Source organism: Trichechus manatus, unplaced genomic scaffold (assembly GCF_000243295.1).
Source record: "Trichechus manatus latirostris isolate Lorelei unplaced genomic scaffold, TriManLat1.0 scaffold00015, whole genome shotgun sequence".
NCBI classification, from domain to species: domain Eukaryota; kingdom Metazoa; phylum Chordata; class Mammalia; order Sirenia; family Trichechidae; genus Trichechus; species Trichechus manatus.
Window position 1 is genome coordinate 15048720 of NW_004443951.1, and position 27951 is coordinate 15076670.

General features: G+C 45.1%; 1 protein-coding gene across 1 annotated transcript in view; it reads left to right on the forward strand.

The window, feature by feature from the left end:
• The window catches only part of HIVEP3 (HIVEP zinc finger 3), a 511051-nt gene that overhangs the window by 147527 nt on the left and 335573 nt on the right, over positions 1 to 27951 (forward strand). Inside the window, exon 3 of the mRNA XM_004372078.2 lies at positions 15896 to 15986. The gene's annotated coding sequence lies outside the window, so the exon portion shown is untranslated. The remainder of the gene's footprint in view (positions 1 to 15895; positions 15987 to 27951) is intronic.

The window sequence follows — 27951 nt, forward strand, 5'->3', positions numbered from 1 at the left end:
CCGAGGGAGGTGGGCCATTCTCTCTTCACAGATGGAAAACCGGAGTGGCCAGTCCTCTGCCCAGTGACCTGTCTTCTCTGGGCTGAGCAACCCGGGACCTTCCAGCAGTGTTGGTATTTGCTAATTTCCCTTCCCTGGACACACTTACCGCTATCACTCTTAAAATGCGGTGTCCAGATGGGGAACACAATACATATGTGGCCCAACTATTACAGAAGGGATGCAAGAAAGCCACTGAGCATTGTTTATAATTCAGACATGGCCCTAGCTGGACTTGTCCTCTGTTTATTCCAAATCCATGGCATCTTAGTAAACGTCTGCCCATTGCAAGTGGAGAAATAGTTGTACTTTTGTGTTTTCTTTTGTTTGTAAGTTTGCTTGGAGAAGGACTGACTCTGGCTCCCCCTTGAGGATAGATGGCTGGTGGTGTGTGCTACTCTGTAAGTCTTAGGACAGCAAATGGTTTATTCACCTGGATTGTTTTGTTTATTAGAAGATCATCTTGGGGGTTCTTTATACCATTGTAAAGATGGTTTGACTGAATACCTATCTATCTTTTTAAACTAGTGCCTCTGGGCAAGTGTTCTTTGTAACTTGGGCACTCGAGGGCTTCTCTGACCCGTGCATGCTCATCTTTAAAATAAGGGGATTTTTCCAGCTCTAAATTATATGACACTTTAGGAGTTAGATAAGGGCCTGTCTTCACAACTACAGTAGCTGCTATTTTTGTGTGTGTGTATTTCTCTTCTTTTAGGTATCTACTGTGTCCCCAAAAGGAGAATTCATCCTTTTCCTAACTTTATACTTTTAAATTCCCACTTCTCACCTTCTCCTGGTTTTTGTTATTCCCTCTTCCTGCCTGTCCTCTTAACCAGAAGATTCTCTGAACACAGTGGGAACACTACAACACAATGGTTAAGAGCAGTGGCCCTGGAGGGACCCAGTCTGAGTGTGCTTTCTGGGTCCATCACTGACCATCCAGGTGACCTTGGGAAAGCCACATAACCTCTCTGTGTTTGCTCCATCATTTGAAAAAGGGGATAATGCCAACACTTACCTTATAAGGTTGTTGATTTCTAATCAAATGGAAGTACTGTGTTTAGAATAGTAACTAATAGTATGTAAAAGAACCATTTGTTGTTGTTTTTTATGAGGTAAAGTAGCAACAGATCTTTTCCTCTATGGAAAGCAATGCACAGGCAAACAAACAAAAGCCATGGCTCCTGAAATTTCCAGCGATGCCTGTTGTGGTAGAAGACCAACACAGGCCACTGAACCCACCATCAGGAGGAGAGCCTGCCTGGCTGGTCAGCAGAGTGGGCCAGGGAGAAGTAGGGTAAACCAAAGACTTCAGAGATAGGGTCACAGACAGGAGGTTATTCATTTTCTGTCCACTAGGCAATACCCGGGTTCTGTTCCTGGCCACTGCATCTCATGTGCAGCAATCACCCATCTGTCAGTGGAGATTTGCATGTTGCTACAATGCTGAGCAAGTTTTAGCAGAGCTTCTAGACTAAAACAGACTAGGAAGAATGGCCCGGCAGCCTATTTCTAAAAATCAGCCATTGGAATTCCTGTGGATCACAACAGTCCAATCTGCAACAGATCATGGGGATGGCAGAAGACTGGGCAGCATTCCCTTCCTTGTGCAAGAGGTCGCCATGACTCGGGGGCTGACTTGATGGTAGCTAACAACAACAACAGCCAATAAACACTAACCGAGGACCTCTGTGGGCCAGACCCTGCAGCAGAAACAAAAAAAGGATTCAGCCTTTAGAGGATTCAGACCAGTGGGTCAATAAACAGGTCAACAGAGAATGATAGTGCTCTGGAAGGGCTGAAAAGGGGGCAATTTAAGAGTCTGGAGTTGATAGGGAGGGATTGGAAAGTGTACAAGGCCAAGATATAGGAGAGACAAAATCCAAGGGAGTGAGAACTTGGTGAAATCAAAGGCTTTAGGGGCTATAGAGGCAAACCCATGTCCAATGTGCCACCCAGGCCTCCTGACTTATCAAAAAGACCGATTATATAAATAGGTGAGGGCAGTGGTGGTTCAGTGGTAGAATTCTCACCTTTCATGGAGACCGAAGTTCGATTCCCGGCCAATGCACCTCATGCGCAGTCACCACTGGTCTGTCAGTAGAGGCTTACGTGTTGCTATGGTGCTGAACAGGTTTCAGCAGAGCTTCCAGACTAAGATGGACTGGAAAGAAAGGCCTGGGGATCTATCTCCAAAAATCAGCCAGTGAAAACCCTACAGATCACAACAGTCTGATTCACAACTTATTATGGGGATGACACAGGACTGGGCTGCGTTTTGTTCCATTGTGCAAGGGGACACCATGAGTCAGGGGCTGACTCGATGGCAGTCAGCAGTATAACAACAATATAAATCGGGAATGTTTGAAAAAACATAGATCTTTTTTTCCTATGATATACACATAGTACTACAGTGAAGTTAAATTTACTTTGAATTAATTCTTTTTAAAGAATATAACCATATCAAATATATGTATACAAATACATATATATTAAACTGAATATTCACTACTCACCACTGTTTTTAGGGAAGGAGCCCTGGTGGCACAGTGGTTAAGCGCTCAGCTGCTAACCGAAAAGTCAGTGGTTCAAACCCACCAGCTGTTCTGCAGGAGACAGATGAGGCAGTCTGCTTCCATAAAGATTACAGCCTTGGAAACTCTATAAGGCAGTTCTACTCTGTCCTATAGGGCCGCTGTGAGTTGGAATCCACTCAACTGCAGTAGGTTTTTGTTTCTTTCTTTTTTTTGGCTTAGCCAGGATTGAGGGTCAGTACCTTGGAGAGCTCCAAAGAGCTCCGTATAGCTGAGGGAGGCAACTGGTTCTGCAAGAAGCAGAAGCCTGCTTCAGGGATTAGCATGGTGCCAGCTCCTACGTGCTGTGGGCATCAATTGCAGAAATTGGTGCCTCTCATCTCAGATGGAGGCCCCAGGGAGGTGGTGGTGGTGGATGGGGAGCAAATGGCCACAGGATGGAGATTTGGCATCTGTGCTCTCCCTGGATTGGGTCTTCCCAGTATCCAAGAGAGATCTTTGCACCAATCCTGGAGTCAACCAGTAGGCTCTGTCACAAGGGTGTTCTTGGAGTTTTGCTTTATTAAAAGTGTTTGGTAACATTTCTTCTCTGGTGGAGGTGACTTGGTTATTTGAAATAAGAAATTGAAAGATTGTTGCTGCCTGAAGGCAGAACCAAAGAACTGGGACAAGCTTGGTAGCAGTTCCGCTATATCAGCCTCATGGGTATGTGGATTACCCAATTAATCCAGTTCTCATGGGTGACCAGGGGACTCTCTGTGAGACATAGGGCTTGAAATATTTGTCCTTGGCTTCTGGCCCTGAACACTGGAGTGTGATTAAATGTGATGTAAAGCCTGACTGACTGCATCTGGTGTGTGTATGTATACTCTTCCCATCAGATTGTCGTATTGTTTGGGTATTTCTTTTGTGGAACATAGTACTTTTAAAAAAATAATTTATAGCTTCAGCAAAATCCCAGCCAGGTCTGGACTCTGGTGAGATGGTGATGTCAGCAGAGTTTATCCCTAGGGCTCCTCCACTTCCTCTTTTTCTTCAATTTCAGTGCTCCTCCCGTTCATTTGTTCCCCATGTATTTATTGTCTTCTCTGTGCAGGTCTGGGGGCTGTGAACATGGTCAACTGTCACAATCATATGCCCTAGATTATCAAGGACAAGTGATTATAGGCACTTTTATTCTGTTCATTGAAAGTGGTTTGTTAAATGTATGATTGAATGTGATTTTATCTTATGCTTTTGTAAAACACAATATAAATAAATTCATACATCAGGAAAATAATCCTCAGTCAAACCACGTCTCGATTTTGCATGTAGGAAATATGGTCACCATATATCTCAGACAGAGAGAGCAGGTAATTTTTATCTCCTGGGCCAGTTCAATCCATTGGAAGGATCACCTTTATTAAGAAGGAGCCTGAGGCTGCAACTGAGTTCAGTGGGAAAGATGGTCATGATCGATTAGTGATGTCTGCCATGAGCATCATATAGTGAATGGTGGCACATGAACTGTGTCTTTGACACCAGTGTTTCTGTTCCAGAGGCATGCTGTCCTCTGGTTGTTCCAAGCCTCTCTTGTCAATATAAAAAGCCATTTAAGTCATCTGTGGTGAAGGGTTATTGCCATAACGTGGTAACCATCCCCAAGGCTGGAAGAGAGCAGAAAGAGACCTACAGCCAGGTCTGTTCTGGACCCCAAGCTGGGTTTCTTAGCTTGAGACCACCTAGTTTAATGGGAAGATCATGGCATTCGGAGGCAAACAGACCCGGCTGTAAATCCTGAATCCTCTAGGTGTGGCTGTGTCACCCTGGGAAGGTTACTTAACTCTTCTGTAGTCCTCTATAAAAATGGAAATAATACTACCTACCTCTTGATTTACTGGAGGAATTAAATCATATAACACACGCAACGCCCCTGTGGTAGTGCCTGGCACATAGTAGGTGCTCCATAAGTGAGAGCCCTTGTAACAACAACTTAAAAGGAATGTGGACTGCATAGCTGGCTCCATACTGGCTATGTGAATAAAACTATTTTAAATAATGGATGTCACTTGTAATTTGGGCAGTAGTCCCTTTCCACTTCTACTCCCAAATCTGAAAAATAAATAAAGGAAGTGACCTTTACTAAGTATTTGGAACTTCAGTGGAAGGTTCTATAATTGCTAGTTAACAGGCTCAGGAAACCAGCTCTTGTGCAGTAATTGGAGGTGTGCAGGTCAGGACACTTAATTATGGCCTGGCTGCCTGGAATAGAAACCTTGCCACCATGACAACACCTTTCTGCATCTGCCTGATTAAGTCAACAAATTGTTGGTTCCCAGCCCAAACTGGACTGTGACAGGGCTTTCTCCCACTGGAATCTGCTGGTCATGACGTCAGTCTAATTTTTTTACAAAGGCAGCCTATGAGCCACTCCACACCGAAGGAGGATGGGATACAGCCCCTGCTGAAAAGGTGCTTATAGTCTAGTTGAGAGGACAAGACTAGCAAGGCTGAAGCTGTTATGGAACCAGAAGGCAGTCTGTAGTCTGTGGAGACAGCCAAGCAGAGTGGTTAAGAGACTCTGGAGCCTGCCTGCCAAGGTTTGAACACCAGCCCCACCACTTACCAGTGATGTGTACCTTGGACAAGTGGCTTAACCTCTTTGGACCTAGTTTCTTTATCTGTAAAATGGGGATGATAACAGTAGTTACCACACAGGGTTACTGTGAAGATTAAGTGGGCTAATGTTTATAAAGTGCTCAGGACGGTGCCTAGTACATAGTAAATGGCCTATAAGTGTCTGATATATTGTTGGTGTTACCACTGTAATTATCTGGACACAGAAGTGACTTCTGGGGTCCAAATTATAAGGGAAGACACCAGGGACAGTTGGGTGCCTCCTCCACAGCTTCACACTGACCGTTGGCTGAATACCCCTCACTCCCCTGCTGGACACCCCCTTGGCTTCCTGTCCTGCTTCCATACAGATACCATTCAAGACCCAGGCCAAACATCATGACTATCATGAAATCCTTCCTGATCCTCCTCCTTCCCCAGACTGGGCTAACTGGCCCTTTTGTGACTTCCCACAATGCTTTTTACCTGACAGCATTAGCTTTTTTCATATTGTGCTACAGTGATTTGCTTTCACGTGTGTCTCTGTCTGCTGCCATGATGGAGATATGCAGACCTGGATTTGCATCTGGCTTACATCCTGCTAGATATGAGACACTAGGAAACCACCTCCCGTTTCTGCCCCCAGGCTCTCTTCTTTACAAATGGGAATAACCACCTCTCAGGGTTATTGTAGGGATCAGATATGGTTCTGGATCATAATGGAGTCTCTGTGAAGGTTGCTTTTCTCCCTCCCTCCCTCGCTCTCTTGCCATCCCCGTCTCCCCTGTACCTAGCATGGGGCCTGACACTTCAGAGAGGTTCATATATGTGAATTTCTGATTTTCTTTCCTCTCTCATGTCTTCTGAGTTCCTGGGATCTAACACGGGGCCAATGTATGTTTGTATTTCTCTCCTTCCTCCCCTCCCTTTTTCCTATCTTTATTATCTAGCACAGGTCTGGCAAGTATTGGTAGGTGGTGGGGGGAGGGTTGCTAAGTATTGGGATGAGGAGCAGGGGCCAGCTGGTCCTGAAGCAGCATGGCGGAGGGTTCTGGAAGCTGGGAGCCATGCTCTTTGCTCGGCTCAGCCTTCCTCTACCACAGGAGAACTAAATGTGCTCTACTTTTCATTTTGAAACATGTCAGTGGGCAATGTCACTCCCACATAAGAGCACAGGAAAATGGTGGGGGTAGGAAGTGGGAGGAGGACTAGAGGTGACATGGGTCGGGAGGAAGAGAGTAAATGAGTCCTGGCAGTCCCAGCTGCTCACTCATTGACTGAGTGACCTAATGGTGACTCATCCCATCCTTCTGAGGGTGTGGGGTGCGTGGGGTGAGGGTGAGGGTGGAGGTGGCCTTCACATCACAATCTGAGTCCTGTCTGGCTGACTTTTCTTGGGGAAAGCAGGTAAGGCTGGTAGATTCCACCTGGCTGGAGTCTCCTGAGATGTCCCTTCCCTCTGGAGTCTGAATCAGGCCTATTCTGTTGGCTTTCCTGGTTTCATCTATGTCCTTGCCGAGACCCCTCCCCCGCTGAAGTAGTAGAGAAGGAAAGTGCAGAGGTGTCCCTTCCTGCTCAGCTTTTACTCATGATGTTGCTATGACAGCAACTACTCCTCACTGACCCTGGCTATGTGCCAGGCCCTGGAGTAAGCACTTCACATTCTTATTACAACCTTCAGTGGCATGTGCTGCTCTTACCTATTTTACACATAAGGAAACTGAGGCTTACGGAGGGTAGGTTGTTTTCCCAACATTCAAACCAAAAACCAATCCTGTTGCTGGCAAGTCAATTCTGACTCATGTGACTGCATGTGTTACAGAGTGGAGCTGCACTCCATAGGATTTTCTTGGCTGTAATCTTCACAGAAGCAGATCACTGCTGGGCGGGCTCGAACCATCAACCCTTAGGTTAGTAGTCCAGCAGAAACCATTTGTACTACCCAGGAACCTTTTCCCAAGGTCCAAAAGAGGGTAAATAGCATAGCAGGGGCTCAGTTCCAGGTCTGTGGGCCTCCAAATCAGCCTTAATCACCATGACATCCTCTCATAGAGGGGACAAGGGAAGAGGAGCAAAGGGCAATGCTGAGGAAATCTTTGGATCATCTGTCCCCTCCCTGTGTAGTCAGGTCAGTCACGCTGGCTGGGTATCCTGAGGTTTTGTCACCCCAGGCTGTCAAGAAGAAGACGGTGAGACGTGAAGGTGATCTCTGGGGGACAGCAGCTGGTCTAGGGCTCTAGGGCAAGGGGACCCTAGTGGGAAAGTCAGGGGGGTTGTCAGGAGAAGAGAGGGAGAGACTGAAGTTCTTGGCACCTTCAGGAAGGGAGCAAGGGGGCAGGATCCAGAGGCTTTATCTAGCAGGAAGGTCAAAGAGAACTGACATTTTGGGGATACCTACTGTGTGCCAGGCCTAGTGCTAGGAGCTGGGGACCCAGATAAGAATAAAGTTGAGTTTCTGCTTTGAGGAAGCTCAGTGAAGTGGGAAGGCAGGTGAGTGAATCAATATCAGCAGTATAATGTGCCACGTGCTACTGTAGACAGACTCATGTAGACGTGTGTGTAAGACACACTGATTGACAGAGGAAGGAGTGGATGTGGGTTCATAACGACCTGGGGGATGGTTAGATAAGGGTGCCCAGAAGGGGTAACATTTGAGCTAAATCTTGAGTGGCGAGCAGTTGACACTAGTAGACCAGGGCAGGAAGCGTGAAGAAGCATGCCAAGGGAAGGGAACAGCATGGGCAAAGGCAGGGAGGTAGAAAACAGATTGACTGGACCTAGGAAGTCATTCAAAATGGCAGGAGCAGCTGGAGGGATAAGCAGGGTACAGTCGGGAAGAACCTTGGTGTTCATCCAGTGGCTCCTGGACTACTTTGGAGTGGGTGTGAAGCCGAGGGCTGACAGGCTGAGATTGGGGTTTCAGAGAAGTGGCTCTGGCAGCCCGGGTGGCGTGGACAGGTGGAGAGTGGGGCTGACATGAAGCTTGGGAGATCCTGTCATAGGATGGGAGATGGACACTCCTGTTAACAGTCCAGCCTGCTCAACCTGCCGCATTGAGTCTGGGAATCAAGAATGGGACAGGTGACATCAGCCACTCCTGGTTACCCCTCCTGGGTGATGACCAGAGAAGAGGTACACAGCTTGTCCCAGGGTCCTGCAGATGGGACAGGGATATCAGGAGATAGGCCAGACCAAATTCATCAAGTACCTGCTCTCTGCCAGACACTGGGCTGTGGGCTTTGCCCTGCCAGGTATGTGTTTTGTACTCAAATTTAAGATGAGACTCAGAGAGGATATGCAAGTTACCCCAAGTCACATGGCTGATGGGTGGCTGAGCTGGAATTCCACTCCAGTCTTTCTGACCTCAGTCTCTTCATAGCCACGAGGGTCCAGAGTCTTTGAACTCTGCCAGGCATATTGTTTTCACCAACACTGACATAATTGCTGCTGCTGCTTTCATTTATTCACTCAACAAGAACTTACTGATCTCAACCATGTGTCAGATGCCAGAGGGACTCCAGAGTAGATCAGGCACAGCACCTGGGTGCCTGGAGCTCTCAGCTTTACAGAGGAATTGCACGTGCGCACACACACACCAAGAAGACAAGATATCAGTTGGTCTAAGAGAGAAACAAGTCAGACCCTTGAAAGAGATGATGATATCCATGGAGACACAGGCAATGCTCTTGTGGAAGAAGTGACTCAGAAACCCTTTTCTTCCCTTCTACTCGCATCTTATGCCGTGTTCCCTTATCTCCCCAACTCTTGCTGTTGTTTTGCAATGAGAAAGCACTAGGTCTGGATCCCATGGCTCGCTTTCTTCTTGCCTGGGATGCAGTGATTCATTGAGCATCCCTCCTGACAGCCCCATCCTCACAACAACCCTCGAAGATGGTGCTGTTATCATCCTCAGGTTACACATGTGGAAACCCAGGCTTAGCGACAGGTTACAGAACTTGCCCAATGCCCCACAGCCAGTAAGTGGCAGAGGCAGGATTTGGACTCCGACTCTCTTAAGCCCCCTGTCGTTCTGCCTCCCTAGTTGGATGGAAGTACACTGGTGTATATCCAGTGGGCATTTTAATTTGAAGGCCTCAGATCAACTAGGTTCCCAATTAGAACATTAATTATTTAAATTTCTGTCGTGTAATTTATTTGTCTGGACAGTATAGGACTGAAGAATGAATGACTTCATGGTTCATGTGCACTTACAAGGGAAATTGGTCTTGCTTTCTTCTGGAATCTTCCTACAGAATTAACTCTTGTCATCTGGTTCGTTTTATGCTGTAACCACCTCCTAGAATTTCAAAATGTGTGTGTGTGTGTGTGTGTTGTGGGGGAGAGGGGGTGCTTCAAAACAGTCAAGGATATGATTAGTTAAATTCTCTAATCTATTTGTTCCACCTACCTACTGGAGGGTAACCATGAGGACATCACAATTAAATGCAGCTAAGGTGTTTTGGACAGTTGCAGAGAATGGATTTTTATAAATCAGTTTGATGTCTGTAATAAATTATTTGATAATCTAAGAAAAATCTAATTTCTTTCCCTCTTTCTCTTTTTCTTCCTCTGTTTCATGTGAAAGCTCTTTTTCATACATTGGGTCACCTTAGGGAGATGAGCCCAAGGCTAGATTAGGACACCAGGGTTTAGTGCCAGTTCTGCCACTTACTAGCATGTGAACTTGTATGAGGCACCTAGCGTTGTTGAGCCTCAGTTTTGTTAGCTATAAAATGGGGACAGTCATCTTTACCTGGCAGGGTTGTCTTGAGGATTAAATAAGCTGACATATGTGGAGCACTGGGTATAAAGCTAAGCAGAGGGTGGACATTCAGCAAATGGTACCCTTTCACTCAGGACCTTCTAATCTGATGGCAGAAAGAGGTACAAAAATGGATAAAATACAAACCATGAGTAAATGCTAATCCAGGAAGACACAGATAGAGGCTGTGGGACCATCGGGGAGGGAAGCCCCACTTGTGTGGAAGGATCAAGGAGAAATCAGAGGTGGAAACACTTGAAGTGGGTTTTATAGACTAAGTAGGAGTTGCTTGCTCTAATAAACCGGAGCCCTCGTGGCACAGTGGTTAAGAACTCAGCTACTAATCTAAGGGTCGGCAGTTTGAATCCACCAGTCACTCCTTGGAAACCCTATGGAGCAGTACTACTCTGTCCTCAGGGTTGCTATGAGTTGGAATCGACTCGATGGCAATGGGTTTTTTGGGTTTTACCCTAAAACCAGTTGCCATCAAGTTGATTCTGCCTCATGGTGACCCCTTATATGTCAGAGTAGAACTGTGCCCCATAGGGTTTTCAGTGGGTGATTTTTCAGAAATAGAGCTCCAGGCCTTTCTTTCAAGGTGCCTCTGGGTGGACTTGAACCTCCAACCTTTAAATTAGCAGCTAAGCATGTTAACTGTTTGCACCACTCAGGGACTCCATGTATACCCTACCTGATTCCAAATATTTGGAATGATTTACAGACATTCTACATGAGGATAAAATAAACATAATGAGGAACTCAAGCAAAAGGAAAATAAGGGAAAGAAAGTAAAATAAAGTCATGGGGCAGGTTAGTACATAAAACCACTGGTGGTGATTAACAAACTTGGCACTAAGCTTCTTAGTAATGAAAACAAAAAGGGAGCACGGTCAGGTTGGCAGTTCCCAGTCCTTGTGCCATAGAATGAAAACAAATCAGGTGCTCAGGATATGCACAGTTTCCCTGGGGCTAAGTCACATTGTCCCCATGACCCCTCAACAAGGGGACTCTGTGTGACATAGTAGACAACAGCATCCTTAGCAACATCACTGCGATAATCTCATTCAGTTAAGAGCTGAGCTCGTTAACCTTTGGCACCACCCAGCAACTCCGCGTATACCCTACCTTATTCCAAATAAATATTTGAAATGGTTTACAGACATGTTCTCTATATTCAGGCAGAGAACAGTGTTCTTGACAGAGGGAACAGCATGAGCCCAGCTCTGCATTTTTATCAGGAGTTGGCATGCTTCTTGGATAGGGGCCACCCAGCAGGGCTTCAGGGTACCTGTGGAGGCGGTCTGTGGGGTGGGGCACAGGAAGGGCAATGTGGGGGTGTGGAGGACCCGCTTGGCAGACGTGCCAGAGCCAGCTCTGTTTAGAGTTGGGACGAGACAGGGGTCAAGGCTTTTGTGGCCCTTGTGGTTGGAACCATCTGTAGCTGGGTTGGAGACTGAGAAGGTAGGGCCTTGGCAGTGCAGGAAGCCAGACTGGCCGGGCTACCTCCTGATCCTGGCCCTCAGAGACTGCTCACCTTTATAATGACATTGCAAGACTGCTTCTCATATGTAGCAAAATGACAACACATATATTCTGCTGGCTGCCAGGAAGCAATCTGAGAAACCCGAGCGGCCCCACTGTCCGAGCCTCACATTTTGGGGTTTTTGTCTGTTCTATTTTTGAGGCTGGTAAACTGGTTTCCTGTTTGTTGCAAAATGGGTGGTTGTCACTGTCTGTGCCTGCCCTGGCTCCGGCCTGGCCTAAAAGGAGGCGGCTTCACCAGCCAAGGTCTGTCCTTCTGCCTTGGGTCAGTTCCTTTCTGGGCGGAGGCCAAAGAGGAACCCAGGATTTCCTGGGGCAAGGAGTAGGGGCACCCTGCCAGCTGCTCCCCGGGACACCCTAGTGTATTTGAAGTCACCACACTCATGTTTGCAGTGCCCCTCTCTGGCAAGACTAGCTCCATGTCACAAAGAGGGGACGTTTCCCACTCAAGGGTCGGATTAGAGACTCAGTAAGAGCATGAGCACAGGACTTGGAAGAAAAAGCCGTTTATTATTGGAAGGGTGTGAAGGAGGAAGAGAGAATAACTCACATTAATTGGTACTTGCTATGTGGCTGTCATCTTCACAACTTATATGTCACTTAATCCTTACATATTATTCCTATTTTACAGATAAGAAGCCTGAGGCTCAGAAAGATTAAATCAACTAAGGTCATTTGCTCAGATTGTTGGCTCTTTGATGACGCCTTGGGGAGCAAGTTCAACATTCCCCTCCTATCCCAGCCCTCCCCCCCTTTTAGTGAAGCTCATAGAGGCAAAACAGCTTGCAGAATCTCACACAGCTAGCAGAGTCAGAAAGTTAGTTAATTAGTGGTTTCTAGCCCACTGGTCTTCCAAACTGCATTGGATGCTGTCTGAACTGTCAGGAAAGTGACATCAGTCTGGCATCTGACAGAGTTTGAACTCGTAACAAGGAAGCCCAGCCTAGCCCACCATGGGGTTTAGTTTTGCAAATGCTGCCTTTCTAAGAGAAGCCAGATGGTGATGTCCCAGCTGGACCTCTGGGTCTTAGGGCTCTGCTCCCCCCATCACTCTTTCACATGCCCATTCCAGAGCCAATAACTTCCACCATTGTCTTTTTGGGTTGAAACAATGAAGGCCCTTCAGAAAATATGGGTGCGTTTTATTGGATGGTTATTCCCTTTGATCAGTGGTTTTAAACCTGCTCTTGGACCCCTGAGGGCATTATTGTAAGGCAAACAAATCTAAATCTATTTTCACACATGTATATTCTCAATTAACAGATGCTAGAAGTATCTCCAATCTCCTGCAGGAGTTCTGTTTAAGGCTCCCAAGACTGGGGACCACTACCTGGGAGCATTCGCTAGTCTTATAAGCTCTTCTCAAATGATTAGTTTTTCAGATTAATCCAACCAAGGACTAGGTACAGGGTGGGCTAGAGGGATAAGAAAAACCATCAGCCTAGATGGCATCACCTTGATGGACCTTGGAGAGGGGATGACAGGAGATCAGCTTGAGGGGAAGAATTAGCTGAGGAGATGGATGGAGGTGCGGGGGCTTTTGCTGTCTGACTTTTGCTCTCATACTTTGCCTCCTCCTTCCCATTCCCTCTACCTTGGATAACAACCCCGCCCCACCTCTTTCTGCTGAAGACATCCCTTCCTCAGAGGCTCAACATGATGACCCTCTGCCAAGAAGCCTTGCATCTTCTCCTTCCTCCAAGACTAATAGGCTTTCAGTTATACCGCCTCTCTTCTGACCTACCACCATTGTACCTGCTTTTAAGTTCTTTGTGACTTTACTTAACTCCACTTGCTAATTGTAAACTCCTTGAGTGTGAAGATAGCATTAATGATAGTTTGTCCTCCCCACGGTTGTGGTGGAGAGCCTGATAATGTAGAATAAAGGGAGAGAGGGAAGATAGGTAGGTAGGTGGTTAATTCCTTCCTTTATCTCAGAGTAGGCCGTGGCTGGAACATTATGGGAGAGGCAGGGAAGGGTGTGCTCTTAGCTCAAACCCACCATCTCTCCCTGGGCCTGTCATCTCTTTGTGTAGAAAGCATCTCATTGCTCAGGTCCCTGATACCCAGGCATTTTGCAGATTTTGTGAAAGGGGCACCAGCCATGCTTTTGCATCTTCTCCCCCAAGCGCCCATAGCTGGTCACACTTGAGCTGCCTGCTGGGTTCTGGGCTTTCCTTTCTCTTATCTATTGCTGCATAACAAACTATCCTAAAACTTAGTAGCTTAAATCAACAGTGATTTATTATTTCTTACAATTATGGCTGGGCAGCTCTCTGCTGGTCTTGACTGGATTCACTCACATGACTGCGTTCAGTTGGTGGCTGTGCTGGGCTGGAAGGCCCCAGAGACCCTCACTCACATGCCTAGGGTCTATGTGCTGGCTCTTGGCTGGAGGACCTCAGTTCTCCTCCATGTGACCTGTCATCCTCCAGTAGGCCAGAGCTAGCTTCTTTATGGCATGGTGGTCTCAGGGTTGCAAGAGTGTAAAAGCAGAGGCTGCTGGGCCTCTTAAAATCTAGGTCAGAACTAGCAGAGTGTCACTTCTATTACATTCTGTGGGCTAAAGCAAAAGTCAGAAGTCAAAGCCAGCCAGATTTAAGGGGAGGGGAAACAGATTTTAATTCTTTTTTTTTTTTTCCCAGTAAAAATAGGTCTTTAGTCATGGATTACTGGGGTCATGCCATTAACAAGACAGAGAACACAAGAAAAGATTGAGAGGTAACATTCCAGGAGAGTTCGATTTTAGACATGATGAGAGGCAAAGTCCATAGGACTCCAGGTACTATCCATAAATGTGGCTGTAAATTATCAGACGAAGCCCAGAAAAGACATCTTGGCTTGAGATTCAGCTTTGGAGTCACCCAAAAGTCCTCCACCACCACCAGTTGCCATTGAGTCAATTCCAATTCATGGCGACCCCGTGTGTGTCAGAATAGAACTGTGCTCCATAGGATTTTCTTTTTTATTGTTGTAAATATATATATAACACAACATTTAACAATTCAACATTTTGCATGTAAGGAGCCATGGTGGCAAAACCGTTCAGCGCTTGGCTGCTAACTGAAAGGTTGGCAGTTCAAACTCACCCGGTGGCTTCATGGGAGAAAGACCTGGTGATCTGCTCCTGTAAAGATTACAGCCTAGAAAGCCCTATGAGGCAGTTCAACTCTGTCCCATGGGGTCACTAAGAGTCAAAATCCTCTTGATGGCACCTAAGAACAAGAGCAACAACATACACGTGAAGGATGATGAAAGGAGTGACAAGGTCGTATTGCAAAGGGCCTGGGGCTGTTTAACAGTGATCTACTACACTCTCCTTTGTTGGCTTTGAGAGGTAAAAAATCTTCCTTCTGGAAACCTTTGTGAAATGGCTTCTAAGGAGACCTTCTGAATTTGGGGTGGTCGAGAAGTTCAGGAATGGATTCTTTGGTCCCTGTCTGCCCCAAAGCTCAGGAGGAGGCAGCTTGCAGAGTGAGCTGGTGATAGCAGGTTCTAAGGAATGTGGGCACTCACCTTCTTGGTTAACAGGAGTAATCACGTGCGGGTGCACAGCCCCTGACTTCCCAGAGGGCTTCCTCAGCGTCACCGTCACGGCACGGCTGTGTGCAGTTCTTTAGGCATCACTCAGGCCATGCTGAACTTTTTCCTGGAGTCCTCTGAGCATTGATCCCCCTGTGAAAATAGACCTGAATGTTTTTTTAAATCATTTTCAGTATGTTCTTCTTGGACTAAAAATGTTTTAAAACTCATCTTAGAAGTTATGAGGCTTTCTTTTTTTTTTTTTTTAAATCACGAACAACAGAAACTAATTCTTGCTAACTTAAAAAATAAAAAAAGAAATGTATTAAAGGGACATGCGTCTCATGGAATCGGTGGGAGGCTGAACAGTTAGGCCAGGAGTGAGCAAGAACCAAGTCAAAGAGCTCATGGGTCAAAACACACTTTTAGAGTCCAGAGAAGTGCTAACAGGCCAGGGGCCAAGTGCTGCAGGAGCAGCAAGGCTGCTGTGTCTATGTCAGTCTGAGGGAGCTGGGGACGTTTTCACAGAGTTGGCAGTGTCGACCCCAGACAACAAGTAGGCAAAAGCACTTCAGACTGATGGAACAGCATATGCAAGGGCCCTGAGGCTTGAAATAAGACAGCAGGTTTAGGGAACCTCAGATAGTTCCAGACTAAGTGCTGGGAAGAGTATGGGAGGAAGGCAGAAGATGAGGCTGGAAAGGGAGGCAGAAGCAGGACAATGGAAGGCCTCAAGTGCCTACTAAGAGTTGGTGTCCTAGCCCATAGGCCAGAGCTTTCCAAACTGGGTTCCTGGAACCTGTGTGGCCTGAGAGATGTTAATAAATGTCTCTCGAATAAAGGATTCCATGGCCAAATAAGTTTGTGAAATGATGTATATTATTATATATTTCCCTCCTAGAAAGCTGTTAAGATATTGACTGCTCTGAGAAATCCTGCAGTAAAGAAAACAAGGCCAGGAGACCAGCTGGAAGGCTGATGTAATGCTCCAGGTGAGAGATGCTAAGTGCTGTTTGTCTGTGGGGATAGAAAGGGAGAAATTTCTCCATACCAAACACAGAGCAGACATAGCCCAGCCCTACAGGATGTTACAAGAGTAAAGCACTTTGTTTTGAAAAGGGCATGGGCAGAAGAGGAGGGTTTTGTTGTATATCCACTGGAAAGAAGTGTAGCTCAGGTGGAAAGAGAGTTCTCTAACAAACTAATTTTTTTTTAACCAACTCAAGTATTTCACCTGTTTCTAGTTTTGCTTTCATGACAAGCCCTCAGTTCCCTTTGGTTTTTGCTGAAAATGGTAAGTTTTCCCAGATTTGTGACCTTTGCTCTCATGACTGAACATCTCTGCTTTCTTAGTTCTAGAAGTGCAAGACGTCTCCCTTCTTCCTTACTGGAAATGCTTTTTAATTTTTTTAAAATGAAAATAAGCATAAATTTTTAAAAATTCTCTTTCCTCCCTTCTCTCAGAAGAGGGGATGGGAAAAGTTTCCCAGAGGAATTCATTTTGGGCAGAAACAGAGAATTTAAGCCAGGACTGCTGAGATGGAGACTTATAGCCCCGAGCTCAGAGTGCTTTGCTTTGCTGGCTGTGAGGCTGCCAACACTGTGACCTGTGGTTTCCAGTGCAGATAATGAGGACTCAGGGGAGAGCACCATAGCTGGGCCGTGGTTAAAAATGAGCAAGGGGAGCCTGGAGCCTTAGCTCAGGCCTGTTAGCCATCTGGGAGACATGTTCACCCAGGTGTGGGTGCTGATAGTGGGTGCTCCAAGCACTTCGTGAATATTCCTACCAGGAGCCTCTATCACAGGAATTGTGTAGGGGGGACTCTGAGTCTCAGTTGATAGTGACTTTTTTGCTATGGCTATCGCTGCTCACACCAGGAGGAGGAAAAGGGAGAAGAAAGCTTTTTATGCTTCTGGAAGGATTGGCAGGAGAGACAAAGGAAAGAGGAAGGAAACCAACACCTATTGAACACCTACTGTATACGAAGCAAAAAAACCCAAGCCCATTGCCATTGAGTTGATTCTGACTCATAACAACCCTGCAGGACAGAGTAGAACTGCCCCATAAGGTTTCTAAGGCTGTACTCTTTATGGAAGCAGACTAGCACACCTTTCTCCTGCACAGCAACTGGTGGGTTCAAATTGCTGACCTTTCAGTTAGCAGCCAAGCGCTTAACCACTGTACCATCAGGTCTCCTTATTTACGAAGCAGTCATAGCTTATTTGTGTTTTCACCCACATGGGTACATCTGGTGTTCAGTAAAAGCCTATGTTGTTGTAAGCCTCTGAAGCACTTACTAATTCTAACTTTAGGGAAGAGTTTGGTATGTGCTTTTTTTTTCTTAAATTAATTGCAAAATAACATATTTCTTGAAGAAAAATTAGAAAATACAGAAAAGTACTAAGAAGAAAAAAAAAAAAAATGGTGAGGCCCAGTGAGGTTAAAGTACCTGCCCAAGATAGTAAGGAACGGAGCATGGAGTTGAACTAGGGAGAGGCCACAGCATGTGCCAAACTCGCCTCTTCACTCACTCACTCATTTACTCAGCCAACACTAATTGAGTGTTTTCTGTGTACCACAGAATACTAGTTATCTCATTTAGTTCCTACTTTCACAGGAAAAGAATTTGTCAGAAGGCAAGGTTAGTGGCTGAGCTGGAATTTGACCTCCACACTGGGCTGCTTGGGTCTTTTCTCGATCCTCTGCCTCACTTCCAGGCCCCTGGTAACCAGGGCTGGGCTGTCCTGGGGCTGCGCTGGGGCTCCTGTACATGGCATTAGGGTCAACCACAGTAGACCAATGCTCTCCTTGATTTGATTTTTTGGTCATGTAGAAGAATTAAGTGGAAATGGAAATGTCAGAGCGTTCAGAAGTGCTTTAGGGAGTTAAAATTCTTTTCCCCAGAAAGGCTAGAATGTACCCTGTGGTACTAGATGAGACTCAGGATATTAGTATGAACTCATGTATTTTTAATATATGTACATATAGATAAATACAGACATAATGTAGATGTCTGTATATGCATGTGTTAGATACATCTATTGGTTCCATCTCATCTGGAACAAAGGAGAATGAAGAAAACCAAAGATACAAGGAAAATATTAGTCCGAAGGACTAATGGACCACATGGAGCAACAGCCTCCATCAGCTGAGCCCAGAAGAACTAGATGGTGACTGGCTACCACCACCAACCACTCTGACAGGGTTCACAATACAGGGTCCCGGACAGGGTGGGAGAAAAATGTAGAACAAAATTCAAATTCATAAAAAAGAGGCCAGACTTACTGGTCTGATGGTGACTGGAGGAACCCCTGAGGCTATGTCCCCTGGGTACCCTGCTAACTCAGAACTGAAACCACTCTCGAAGTCCACCTTGCAGCCAAAGCTTAGACAGGCCTATAAAACAAACAGTAGCACATGTGAGGAGCATGCTTCTTAGTTCAATCAAGTATATGAGACCAACTGGGCAGCACCTGCCCAAAAATAAAGACAAGAAGGCAGGAAGGAACAGAAAAACTGGAAGAGTGGATGCGGGGAACCTGGGGTGTAAAGGGAAAGGGGGAGAGTGCTGACACATTGCAGGGATTGCAACCAATGTCGCAAAACAATTTGTGTATAAATTTTTGAATGAGAAACTAATTTGTACTATAAACTTTCACGTACAGCACAATAAAATTTTTAAAAAAAAGAATAAACAATTGAATAAATAAATAAGTAGGAAAGAAGGGACAAATCTTCCTTACTGAAGAATTCTAGATAATATATGTAGCTACGATGTCCCTGGGTGGTGCAGTTAACGAGCTCAGCTGCTAACCAAAAGGTTAGTAGCAGTGCCCTGGAAGAAAGGGCTGGTGATATATTTCCAAAAATCAGCCACTAGAAACCATACTGAGCACAGTTCTAGTCTGATACACGTGAGGTCTCCATGAATCAGAATTCACTTGACGGCAACTGGGTTGATTTTTTTGTTTGTTTACTTGTCCTCCAGCAGGTGAGCTTAATTCACCTCCCCTTGAGCGTGGACTGGACTTACTGACTTGTTTTCAAAGAATAGAGTATAGAAAGGGAAAAACAGTAACTTCACGGAGAAGAAACATGCAGACACCACCTTAGCCAAGTGACTAAGGTTAGCATCACCAGTGATAAGTCACGTGGATATCAGGTACCCCCAGATACGATGTGAGGAGGAAGATACTTCACCTCTGTGGTATGCTTTCCCAAAACCCATCACCTCAGTCTAATCATGAGAAACCATCACAGACTCAAACTGAGGGGCAGTCTACAAACTACCTGACCAGTACTGTTCAAAAGTATCATGATCATAAAAAACAAGGAAAGACTAAAAAACTCTCACAGATCACAGGAGAGAAAGAAGACATGACAACTTAATGAAAGTGATATCCTGGACTGGTTCCTGGAACAGAAAAAAGACATTAGTGGAAAAACTGGTGAAACCCAAATAAAGTCTGGAGTTTGATAGTATTGTACCTATTGCAATTTCAGAGCCCTGGTGGCACAGTGGTTAAGTGTTTGGCTGCTAACTAAAAGGTTGGCAGTTTGAATCCTTGGAAACCATGTGGGGCAGTTCTACTGTGTCCTAGACGGTTGCTAAGAGTCAGAATTGACTCGACGGCAATGAGTTTGGGTTTTTTTTATGTCAGTTTCTTAGTTTTAATAACTGCATCTTATTTATGTAAGGTGTTGGCATTAAGGGAAGCTGGGTGAAGGGTATATGGGGACTCTTTGTGCTATTTTTGCCATTTTTCTGTAAATCTACAATTATTTCAAAATAAAAATGTTTTAAACAATTCTTCCCCAGCTTAACTAGGAAATGCACAAAAGAAATACAAAAGCCCAATACACATGAAAAAGTTCATGTTCACTAATAAAAAAAAAAAGCAACTTACAATAATGAGATACCATTTGTACCTGTCAAATTGGTAAACTTTTATTTGTATATATAAAGAAGTAATAGTCATAGTGTTGGGTAGTGGTGGAGAGCTGGACACACTGGACAACTGTTGGTAGAGTACAAGTTGCTATGAATTTCCAAAGGGAGGTTTGGCAGTATATATCAAATAGTTGTACGTTTTCACCCATACTCCCCTCATAGAACTTTAGTAAAATAATCACAGATTTGGGAAAGGATTACCTAGAATTGTGCTCTTCACAACATTGTTTATAAGAGTAAAGGACTGGAAACAATCCAAATATTCAAGAATGTGGGCATTGGTTATGTACGTTCTGGTATATCTATACAACGACATACCAGGTAGCAAATAAACGTGGTATTGTAGAATACTACTCAATGACAAGGAAAGATATTTATGATATAATAAGTGAGAAAAGGAGACATATACAGAATGATATAAATTTAGGGGGAAAGTATATATATAAATATAAAAATATTTAAAAGGCAAACACCCAAATGTTTTTAAGAGTAATTTCTGAGTGGTGGCTTACAAGTGATTTTTATTTTCTTCTTTATGTTTTTCTACATTTTCTTTATTTTCTATTCTGTTGTTCATCACTCAAAGGGCCTATATGCTAACCCCCCTCTAACAGAGTCACAGTGCCTAGTAATATAGTAGAGGTTCTGAAGAGTCCTGCAGGATAGAAACCTGTTCCACTTCGGTAAACTCAGTTTTCCTCAGAGTTATTTAATCACGTTATTTTTTTCATTGCTTTATTCTCAGGATTGTGCCTAGCACACAGAAGGTACTCAATATATATTTAGTGAATTAATGAATGCACTGGTGGAAATCCTGGTAGCGTAGTGGTTAAGAGTTCGGCAGTTTGAATCTACCAGGCACTCCTTGGAAACCCTATGGGGAAGTTCTACTCTGTCCTATAGGGTCACTATGAGTTGGAATTGACTTGACAGCAGTGGGTTTGGTTTTTATGGTTTTTTGAATGAATGCATGTGTGCATGCTTATGACTGAGTGGGAACTGAAATTGGCAACTGAGCTTCCTCACCCTGGCCTACCTTCCACAGCGCAGTCTCCTCCCACCTGCTCTAAGCGTCTCTCCAGTGGGTCAGCTTCTCTGCCCCTGTATACGCCATCCACAGGAACTTTCTTGGCACCAGTCATGGGATGCTGAAGCCCAAGAGGTGGGCAGAGGAGTGAGATGAGCTAGATTAAGAGAAGGACCTTTAAAGCAGCCAGAGTCACAAGACTTGAGCCACTAGTAGGGCCACTCTGCAGACAGGGAGCCTCCATGATGAGGCAGAGGAAGCCCAGAAAACTGGCTGAGATACCAGGAGGGATTGGCATTCTGCACAAATGCCCTGGGAAGCCCCAGAAGACATCAAGTCCTAAGTTCCCAGAACTGGAGGCCCCTTGGTGACACCTGTTTCTGGACACATCCTCTGGCTCCAAGGCACACAGGGCAGGAGACTTCCAGGGCAGCTCACTCCAGTTTGGGCCAGTTAGGATGCTTGGGAAATTCTTTCTTAGGTTGAACTGAAATCCTTCTCCCTATAATTCCCGCCCATCATTAGCCATCATTAGCCTTCTGGGGTAATGGTCTGATCGTTGTGCCATCTGGTGGCCATTCACATCTGGAAGGGCAGAGTCTGGGTTCCCCTAAACCTTTGCTCTCCCCGCTGTTCACCTCCCTTTCCTTCGGGAACACATTTCTATCCCTGCAGGACTCCAAGGGATGCAAGAAATGCATTCAAACGCACCTACTTTTAAGTTATGTTTCATTTTTCCTAAGCAGTTCTGGTTCTCCTCGTTCTCTATTTCTGTCCAGAGATCTTCCGTGTATGCGGTGCAGCTTGAGGGCCACTGCCCTGGTGCATGTTTGACTCACCATGGAAGGTGTCCTTTCTCTCTAAGCCAAGGTCATTGCTGGAGGGAAGGCCCCAGCCAGGCAGGCTCTGCAAGGCTGCTCACCTTCCCCTGCTCGCTGATTTTTTTTTGCAGCAGCTGTTTCCACAAGCCTTGGCAGTTTGTGGCTGCAGGAGGGCAGGTTTCAGGGCATCAGTAGCTGGGTGTTTTCCCCTTCACTTTGCGAGCCTCCTGCTTCTCAGCTGGAATGCCTGCTCAGTACAGCAGGGGAAGGGGACTGGAGAGGGGCAGATGGCAACAGACAGGGCCAAGGCTGGCGGAAGTCAGAGACCTAGAAGAAGGTTTCTGTGACACTAGGGAAGCTGGACGGGAGAATGAGTCACACATTCTTTCATCCACTCAACAGACAATTCCTGGGGCCTCCTGGGGTACGGCCTGCCCTGCAGCCCTACAGGAGTCCCCGTCCTCTTCTTACAGCCCTGCCTCCTGGGCCAGACTCCCAGATCCAAGCACATGGAGCTGCTCTCTCAATAGAATGTTCCCCGAACAGCTTCATTATGCCAAGTGTTGACAGGTCCTGGGCTAGATGCTGGGGACAAAGATGAATGGCACAGCTCCTGCCTCAAGCAGCCCAGGACCTGGAGGTGCAGACTCACAAGTCAATGGTGACGTGTTAGAGGTACAATGATGGAAGTTTGGTGGCGTGGCCTGCAGAGCAGGAGGAATGTCACTTCTGCCTGGTGGGGGTGCAGAGAGTGTGTCTGGAAAGCTCCTAGAGGAGATGTCCCTTATGCTGAGTCTGGAAAGCTGGCCAGAGGAGGGGAATGGAGGAGAAAGCAGAGGGTGTGAAGCCTGAGAAAAGCATGATGCGCTGAGGGAACTATATATACATTAGTAGGTTTAGAGCAAGGGGTTTGGGACAGGGGAGAGGAAATGTGTGGGTGGAGAAATAAGTAGGAAATGGCTTGTCTGCCTGTTATATGGAGTAGGATTATTGGATTTTCTGCATATAACAACAACAAACTAAAATAACAGTGGTTTAAACATATAAGGAGCCCTGGTGGCACAGTGGTGGAGAGCTTGGCTGCTAACCAAAAGGTCAGCAGTTCGAATCCACCAGCTGCTCCTTGGAAACCCTGTGGGGCAGTTCTCCTCTGTCCTGTAGGGTCGCTATGAGTTGGAATTGACTCGATGGCAATGGGTTTTTTTAGGGGGTGGGGATTTAAACATACAAGAATTTATTTTCCTTTGTCATAAAAGAGCCAAAGGTAGACAGCCTAGGGTTGACATATTGTAGCTCTATGATATCAGTAGCATCCCAGGCTTCTCTCTTTCTGACCCTCTGTCAATAGAATGTGGCTTCCATCTATAGAGTGTGGCTTCCATGCTGAATGACTTGAAGAACCAGCCACCGCATCCACTTTATGTAAATGAACGAGAGGAAAGGGAAAGGGCAGAAGGGCCATGCACGCCTTTTTGGTAGTTCCACCCAATGATTTACACTTGCATCATATTGGCCAGGACTTAGTCACCTGGCTGCCAGGAATGAGGGGAGGTGGGAGTTTGCAAAACAAAGGGCCCCATTTCAGCCAGACAAGGGCTTAAAGAGTCAGAAGGCAGTGTCCTAGCAAAGACTGGGAGTAGGGCGTTTCAGGGAAAAGTAATAGCAGGCACAGGGGTATGGATGTGTGAAGGAACACAGGCTATTGGGGGAAGAGCGAGTAGATGTGACTGGCTTGAGTGTGGACTCTGTATGTGTGTGTGTGTGTGTGTGCACGTGCACAAATGTGTGTGATGAGGAGAGAGTTAAGAATGAATTCTGAGAAGTAGGATGGCCAGACTATGAGGGATCGTGAAAACCTTGGTAGGGAAGAGTTCGGACTTTATTCTACAGGAAACGAATCATGGGTAGACATACAGAGCTGGGTTTTTAGATCACCCAGAGGACTGGTGTGGGGAGAGAATGGAGGGCTCTGGTGTCAGAATGGGTGCATCTTGCTCACGGGGCCGTGGTGGAGCATGAGACTTACTGATGGAAGATGGGTGTTGGGGATTAGGAAGATGGAGTTGGCTTGATGGGACAAGGCCACGTTGTGAAGTCTCCAAAAGCAAGTTGACGCCTGGAAACTTGCTGTGAGTAAGAAACAGAGCTGCTGCAGATTTTGTAGTCAGGCAGTGAACTCCAAGATAAAGGATTTTCAAACTATAGATGATTCTCCCATGGCCAGTGGGTGAGTGTGTTTGGCAGGGGATGTTTGCTCTTGTTCTTGGAGGAAGGAAAAAAGGAAACTCAATTTTACCAAACACCTACTATGCTCCAGGCCTATTGCCTTTTACCTTATCTTGCAGATATGAAAACAGATGCACAGGGAGGTTAAGTAACATGTCCAGGGTCACACAGTTAGGAAGTGGCGGAGCCAGAGAGGGCCTTCCACCAGTTGCCTCTGACCGTGGAATCAGAAAATAGCACTAGACCTTGCTTTCACTCCATGGGATGATTTTGTTGTATATGGCATGGGATTTGACCTGTGTGTCACAGGTGATTCTGTCTGGTGAGAAGCCTCATATTCATAAACTTCTTTCACGTGTACTTACTCAAATGAGGCCTTAATGAGTCACTTACCCAGGCAGCATGATGGGAGGACAGCGTGTGGGCTGGGCGCTGGGTGAAGAAAGGCCTGGATGAACCCAGCCAGTGACAGCATTGCTGGCCAAGGTCCCAGCGCTTCACTTCCTGTTTGGGGTTTACTCTTCAGTAAACCAAAGGGTTTGGGCTACACTGATATTCTGCGAATAGTCAGTCGTGTTCCACCTTCATAACTCCTGCCACACCAGCCCATCACCTATATTAATTCTTATTTAAATATGTTTTAATTGATTTACTGTTTATTTTTTTTTAACTCAGCTTTAACCTAAACTTTAAGGTCTGCAAAATCATGAGTTTGATTATATTTTTCTCTAATTCACATTAAAATAAACACATAAACCAACCCCTGCCCAAAAAAAAAAAAAAAAAAAAAAAAAAAAACCCCATTGCCATCAAGTCGATTCCCACTCATAGCAGCCCTGTAGGACAGAGTAGAACTGCTCTGTAGGGTTTCCAAGGAGCAGCTGGTGGATTTGAACTCCCGACCTTTTGGTTAGCAGCAGAGCTCTTAACCACTGCGCAACCAGGGCTCCAAATAAACACATAACTATCAAGTAAATGCTAACATTTGTCAGCATAACAGTGATAACAACAATAGCTAGCAAATGTTTAACTTCTGATTTACCAAGCCCTTGCCTAAGCATTGTGCATGTACGAATTCACCTTTGCAGTAACTTTGTGAGATAGGTATTTATTATACCCATTTTACAGATGAGGAAACTGAAGCACGGAGAGATTATAAAACATACCTGAGACCACACAGATAGACCCACCAGCAGTACATACTCCCCACTTTGGGAAGCACAGGGCAATTACCAGCTTGCTCTGTGGTTCCCCAATTCTGTGATCAATTCTGCTGCTGTGGGAGTGGAGACCTGAGGGGTGAAGTGAGCTGGCCAGCCACGACCAAGGTCCGGGGATGAGGGAGTAGGTGGCTCTAGGGTGTTGCTCCAGCGTCCCTTGGAGCTGGGAGGGACCACTGACAGGAAAATAAAGGAGGGGTAGCAGGGGATCTGGGACTCTGCTTCTGTGGGAAGAAGGCTGGATTCAGTTTGCCAAACAAGTTGAGCCTGAGAAGAAAGGAGCAGCTAGCTGACATGGCTTTCCTATCCTTGGGCATGTTTATCACCACTCTTAAAGCTGCTGGGAGAAGCTTCACTCTTGCTACCACCTGGATGGCCTCAAGGCCTTCAGTCCTCAGGCACCAGAGCAATCTGGACTCTGGACAGAGGCAGGAGGTATGGTGGGGGCAGGGGTGACATTTTGTCACTTGAGCCAGAAAGCATCTTCGCTTGGGCCCAAAGTCATACAGAGCCTCGTGAGTAGTTTCCTCAGCCTCTATCTCTACCTCTTTCTCCTCAGGGGCACAGAACTGTCCAGCGGACCTGGGGATAGCCATCTCCCTTTTTATTTCTCTCATTACCTCTGTCCTGCTTCTCTTCAAAAATTCTTCCCTCCCAGTTTGAATATTACCTTGCATATGAATGGAACCACATAGAAAATGGTCAGGCGTGTGTGTGTGGCAGGGGGGTGTTATAAGTATAATGCAAGAAAGGGGTTATTGATCAGACATGCACCTTCCAACATGGTGGTGGTGGTGGTGTTAGCTGCCATCGAGTCAACTCTGGCTCATGACATTCCCATGCATGTCAGAGTAGAACTGTGCTCCATACGGTTTTCAATGGCTGATGTTTCATAAGTAGATAACCAGAGTTTTTTTCTGAGGCACCTCTGAGTAGACTCGAACTTCCAACCTTTCCATTAGCAGCTGGGCATGTTAACCGTTTGCACCACCCAGGGACTTCAAGGAAGGTGATTATTGACTACCTATGTGCTAATATGATAGTAACTTGAAATGTAGTTAGTGTAATGGAGGAACTGATTTTTTTTTCTTTTTTTTAATTTGTATTTTTTATTGTGGTAAAATATAGATAACAAAAACATTTGCCCTTTTAACTATTTTTAAATGTATAATTCAATGATTCAGTGACATTAATTACATTCACAATGTTGTGCAAACCTCACCACTGTTCATTTTCAAAACTTTTTCATCACCCCAAACAGAAACTCAGCACCATTAAGCAAAAGCTCCCCATTTCCCCTTATCCCCAGACCCTGTTAACCACTAATCTACTTTCTGCCTCCATGCATTTGTCTATTCTAGATATTTCATATAAGTGGGATCATATAATATTTTTCCTTTCATGTCTGGCTTATTTCACATAGAAGAATGTTTTCAAGATTCATACATCTTGAAGCATGTATCAGAATTTCATTTATCTTTATGGCTGAATAATATTTCATTGTATGTATGTACCACATTTTGTTTATGCATCTGTTGATGGAGATTTGAGTTGTATCTACCTTTTGGCTATTGTGAATAATTCTGCAATGAATATTGGTGGGCAAATATCTGTTTCAGTCCCTGCTTTCAATTCTTTTGGGTATATAACTAAGAGTGAAATTGCTAGGTCATATGGTAATTCCATGTTTAACTTTCTGAGGAACTGCCAAACTGGTTCCACAGCAGATGCACCATTTTACATTTCCACCAATAATTTACAAGAGTTCGATTTTTCCACATCCTTGTCGTCAATTGTTATCTTCTGTTTGTTTTTGTTTTTTTTTTATTTAATAGTAGCATAACAAACAAACCAAAAAAACTCTGTTATCATTGAGTCAATTCTGACTCATGGCAACTCCAGGTGTTACGGAGTAGAACTGCTTCATAGGGTTTTCTTGGATGTAATCTTTATGGAAGCAGATTGCCAAGGCTTTCTTCTGCATAGTAGCCAGAGGAACTGAATTTTTAATTTTAATTTATTTAAATTTAAAAACTAAAGCAGTGTAAAATGTTTTTACACCAAACACAACTTTAATGGAAAGTCCTCGGAAAGTCCTTTGTTTTGGAAGGACTACATTTACTTTAACTCTTGTATCGCATTAAAATATTGTTGTATTGTAGTACGTGTGTCAGACACAGGCATTTTTCTACTATCTCACTAATAATTTTTTATATTTATTAAAGGGTTGGCAGGTTTGATTTGGCCCATGGGCTGTAGTTTGCAGACTCCTAATCTAGACTAACAGCAGCCAACAAGAAATGCATATCAAGTTAAATATAATATATTATTAAAATTAATTTCACCTATTTATATTTTACTATTTTATGTGGCTACTAGAAAGTTACATGTGTGCTTTGGTTATTATATTTCTCTTGGGCAATTTTGGTCTAGAGCAGGCATTGGCAAATTTTTTTCTGTGAAGGGCCAGATGATAAATATTTTAGACTTTGCAGGCCATACAGTCTCTGTCAAAACTATTTAACTCTACCGTTATAGAACTAAAACAATCACAGACAAAATGAAAATGAATGAGCACAACTGTGTTCCAATAAAACTTAATTTACAAAAATAGGTGGCAGGCTAGAGTTCCAGCAAAATGGCACTCTAGGCAGAAGCACCACGCCGTCCCTCCACAGCAAAGATCCTAAAAAACTAAGCCGAACAGAGAA